Below are 5,315 nucleotides of genomic sequence, written 5' to 3'. Positions count from 1 at the left end.
ATGATGGTTAGGTGGTCTAAAAATGCAGGCTGACTTGCATCAAAGGAGCCTGTCGTGTGCTCGCCTTTCATTTGTGGGTAAGCGGAGCAGTGCGCACATGACATATTTGTGTAAGGTCAGATGAATAGAGAAGGACTGACTCTGCCTCACAGCCTTTCTTCCCTCCTGTAAGGCAACCTTCAGGTTTTACATTAGATGATACTAGAGTCCCATGATAATGTCATACTTGAAATTTAGGCTTTGGAACTGCCGGATAGGTGAGAATTACTTTCACAACTCTTCATCCAACATCATTCAATTTGAGATACTTGGGCTGAGAGTACTGTTTATAATTACAACACGACAACAATCATCAGTCAGACCTGTCCCAAGGCTACCTGGGACCCATAAGCACCATATCTTGCACTGTGCCCAAAACACTGCGTTCAGTTCTGCTAATCTATCAGGGCAGAAAGGCCATTAGGAACCTCAGCTTTGTCCTGAGGGATTAGCTATTATTTTGAAGCTACAAGACAGATGACAAGACATGAGATTTGTGACACAAATATTCTTTATCCACCTTCTAAGATAGAGCCAAACCAAGATCATGGTTCCCCTCAGTGATAACACCCACTCAGCTCCCAGTTCCTGTAGGAAATCATGGCGTTTAGCCAACCTAGAGAACAGAATGTGGTTCATTGGAAACTCGGATTGGTTTCTCATTATTAACAGTGAGTCACTCAACTGAGAAACTATTGCTGTAAAGGAGGAATTCAGGAACACAAGAGGCAAGACAACATGGGGAAAACGCATGGGAGAATAAAGCAAACATTTCACTACATGCTTTTCAATTTATACCTTTAAGTTTGATATAACTTAAGGGTATAGATTGAAGTGGGCAGGCGAACAGACCCAAACACTGGCATCACCTGGGAGTTCATTAGAAATGCACGATCTTATGCCCAGAGACCTACTAAATCAGATTCTGTGTTTTTTTTTCCAGTTTGTTTTTTTTTGCGGTACGCGGGCCTGTCGCTGTTGCGGCCTCTGCCGTTGCGGAGCACAGTCTCCGGACGTGCAGGCTCAGCGGCCCTGGCTCACGGGCCCAGCCGCTCCGCGGCATGTGGGATCTTCCCAGACCGGGGCACGAACCCGTGTCCCCTGCATCGGCAGGCGGACTCTCAACCACTGCGCCACCAGGGAAGCCCAGTTTCTGTGTTTTTAACAAGACCCCCTGGTGATTTACATACTAAAATTTGAGAAGTAATGTTTTATAGTGATCACTTTGCTTTTCCTCCTCCTTCTCGGATTCATCTGGGCATGTACTTAGAGAAGACTCAATGGTCTGAACACGGATTGCTTTGTGTAATCTCTGCAATGATTCATTTAATGTAGTGCTCTTTCTTTTTCTACCAGCAGTGTGCTTCCAGGCCACCAATGCTTGCTGTCCTAGGAAATGATTATACATTATAACTAACTTTGTGGAATGTACATTCATCTATACAAACTGCAGCTGGGAACTTGTCTTAAGCAAAATTACACGATATACACCAACAGTATGTGTGCGATTGCGGAAGCTGACAAGCTACTAACACTTATCAAAGAAAACCTGCGAAAAATACTCCGTTTTACCACTAGGTGGAAATAGAGTAATTTTGAGTGTGTTTTTCAGGGCTGTCAACTACTGCAGGAGTACTTCATAAACTGAAAGGATTCTAAGAAATTAATTAGTCTAATCCTTACCTCCTTAATTCCATAGATGAGAAAACTGAGGTTTAGAGATATTAAAGAAAATTGCATCTGTCTTATAACTAGTAGTCTACTAGAGCCGCTGGGGGAAGAGTCGCTAGTAATTCAGGATTCTTCAACCATTTTCATCTACAAGAATAATGTATTATTATCCTCCAGCATGAAGGAACACATGATGTGACACCTATACTGTCACTGTGCTGCCACTCAAACTAATGACCAGCACAGTTCCTTCTGTGTGTAAGGATAGGCTAGGATAAAACTGTTGTCCCTTGTTCCTTGTATTGTAATGTAATTAATCTCAATCAAGTGATAATTCTCCTCCCTTTTTCCAATGAAGAGATACTCAACCATCCCATCGACTGAAAAAAATGCACAACCTAAAAACTGAGAATTATGTTTTATTCAGTGGACTTTCTGAGGACTTAAGCCTGGGATACAGCCTCTCAGATAGCTCTGAGGGACTGCTCCAAAGAGGTAAGGGAAGAGCCAGGATATAGAGGACTTTGTGCCGGTAAAACAAACAAACAAACAAACAAAACCATGTAGTTGAATATCAAAATATTACTGCTAAACACAAAAAAACAGACATCTCGAGTTAATGATTTTAGTGCTTTTCTTTGTATGGGAAGATGCAAGAGTCTGGGCTCATTGAAATTATTCTTTTGCTATGCACCTTAACTACTTAGGGCCAAGAGGCTGTTTTCCCTCCATCCTGAATCCCTTCAGAGCACACATCGGGGGCGGCTTTATGACCACAGCAACATCCTCTGTTTACTGAAATAGCAGGAGATATTTTTTGTCCACAGTCCCGTAAAGTCATACAAGACTTTAATCAGATTTGTTTTCACAACAGATTTGGTTTTTGCACTTATACTGGGTTCAAGTTAAGTAGTCTAGAACAGGACTTTAATTAGCAGGTTAAGAAAGTATTCAATGTTTTTCAGAGCTTGTAATCCATTACTAGTATTCTTCTTTTTTTTTTTTGCGGTACGCGGGCCTCTCACTGTTGTGGCCTCTCCCGTTGCAGAGCACAGGCTCTGGACGCGCAGGCTCAGCAGCCATGGCTCACGGGCCCAGCCGCTCCGCGGCACATGGGATCTTCCTGGACCGGGGCGTGAACCCGTGTCCCCTGCATCGGCAGGCGGGCTCTCAACCACTGCGCCACCAGGGAAACCCCATTACTAGTATTCTTAAGAAAGGAAGGGAATCTGAATTTTGGGCTTGAGGTCCCTTAGAAATAATTGACTTCAATCTCTCTCTGTATTTGTAATAGGGATGAGAGGCATCAGACAACAAGGGATTAAGTGTGTTGCCCACAGTAGCAGAGCAATCACAATGCCCTTCCTCTTTTTTCCATGAGAGACAGTAACAGGCATTTTGGCCTATATCTCTTATGTTTGTTGATGTGTTTTAACCACGAAAGGATTGTTTCCACTTGTCAACTGAAAAAAATGCACAACCTAAAAGTTGAGAATTACGTTTAATTTGGTGGAGTTTCTGAGGACTTAAGCCTGGAAGACAGCCTCTCCAATAGCTCTGAGGGACTGCTCCAAAGAGGGAATGAAGGAGTCAGCATATAGAGGAATTTTTACAACAAAACCCAGAAAGAGCACCAGAAGACTACTGTTAATTAAAGAAAACCAGACATCTCAAGTTAACAAAGTTAACGCTTTTCTATATATGGGAAGATGCAAGGGTCTGGGACCACACCTTTGATACGGGCCTTAACTATCTAGGACCAGTATTTTGCTTTTTTCCATCCTGAATCCCCTCAGGCGCACAGTCAGGGCACTGCTGTGGCTGAGGCATTGATGGTTGCAGCATCCTTTGTTTACTGATGTGGCAGGGACATTTTTCATCTACACACTCATCACATCAAAGAGTGTGCTTAAAAGTTAAGTTTTGGGTAACGCCTCTGGTATAAAAACAATTTAAGTACCTGAGTATTTAGTACTATAGTGCCAATTTCCTTCTGATATTTCTATAGCATGGTTGACTATGATAATCTAAACATTAGTATTCCGGCACTGAGTCCTGGGTATTATCACCATATTCTATACAAAAATGGACGAAACCTGCCGAGCTAGCACATTAATAAGGCAAGTCCAAACACGTAGGAACTGCTTCTCCAGGAGGAGGGGCAGTGGGCCGCGCTAAGTGTCTGGAAGCCAGCACTTGCTTTGCTGAACAAATGACACGCTCAGCTGCCCTCAGAATGTGAATGTTTGCTGAGCAGTAGAGCCTCAGGTGTGTGACCTACCGGCCCTTAGTGGCACAACTGCATGGCCTGAGTCGCTCAGTATTAAAATGGTACCACAAGGAAAACTGGGATGACCCTAAAATTAGGGCAGGAACTAGAAAGGGCTACAGTGCAGGAGAGTAAATGTCCTGAGTCACGCGGGGAGATGACAAACCAAGCTGAGATTTCAGTTTGTTAAGGAAGGTACAAGAGCTAGTGTCTTGGAATAGTTCAGGGGACTGTAGCCTCTACTCTTAATCCCTTGAGGAGAGTGAGCCAGGTGTGGACCTATTTCACAAGGTCTAGAGTGAGAAGCATCTGGACAGGCATTCTGGTTCTGCCACTCTGCAAACTTTCCCTGCCATATCTCTCTTTCAGAAAGTTGGGATAATATTCTTCAGCAAAAATCTAGCGGAGATCAGTTAATGGATATAAAGGAGCCAGGAGGTACAGCATCCAGCAAGGAGGCACTCAGTAAATGGACCTTATCCTCACCAAGTTGGCTACCCTCTCTGTGTGGCAACTTCCTCACCTCATCCCAGCTCACTCCCACAGAAACCCAGGAGCACCAAGTAAGATACTGCGACAAGCACACTTTGAAAAGTATGACGTTCTACATACAAACACAGGGTATTATTATGATTAAAGGTGAAGAGGAGAAGCGCTGGAATCTAAAGACTTGGGAGCGTGAGGGGAAACTGAAAATATAAATAATAAAACATACTTGAATGAGAACATTTAATAGCAGTGGCAGTCACTTAAGCTGATACCTGCTACAGAGTCTGAGTTTGGAAAACCAACTTCTTGGGACATCTCCACCCACCCAGCACTTTCTGATAAAATGGTCTAACTCAACTCAGGTATACACCCATCCTGAGGCCCCATTTGGTCCGGGAGTGGCCTGAGGGTGGGGAGAACGGGTTGTCTCAGGAGGGTGTGGGATGAGGGTTTGCCCCCTGTCTGCGAGCAGTGACTAGTGAGGCAAAGAAGTTTATCAATCGATCAATCAAACTACCGATCAATCAATTCCTGCCGTTGGAGCGGAGCGAAGGCTAATCGATTCTTTGGGGGTGTTTTGAACGGAAGAGGGACGGCAGCTTGACGTGGGATAGGTGGGCCGGGTCCGCCGGTAGCCCCTCTGGCTTCCTGGGCGTAAGGAGGCGCGGGAACGTGCAGGGGCTGGCGTCCGGTGTGGTGTGGGGCGCGCCGGGCGAGTCCCTGCTTGCAGGAGGCGCCGGAGGAGTCCTCGTGGCCGGGGCAGGTGGAGCGGGTTTGCCTGTCTGGACCCCCTGAGCGAGGCCCGGAGGCGGGGGGGGGGGGGGGGGGGGGGGGGGGGGGGGGGGGG

Source organism: Monodon monoceros, unplaced genomic scaffold (assembly GCF_005190385.1).
Source record: "Monodon monoceros isolate NGI ecotype Baffin Bay Population unplaced genomic scaffold, NGI_Narwhal_1 Super_Scaffold_14, whole genome shotgun sequence".
In the NCBI taxonomy this organism is placed as follows: Eukaryota; Metazoa; Chordata; class Mammalia; order Artiodactyla; family Monodontidae; genus Monodon; species Monodon monoceros.
Note: the sequence above shows the minus strand (reverse complement) of the source record.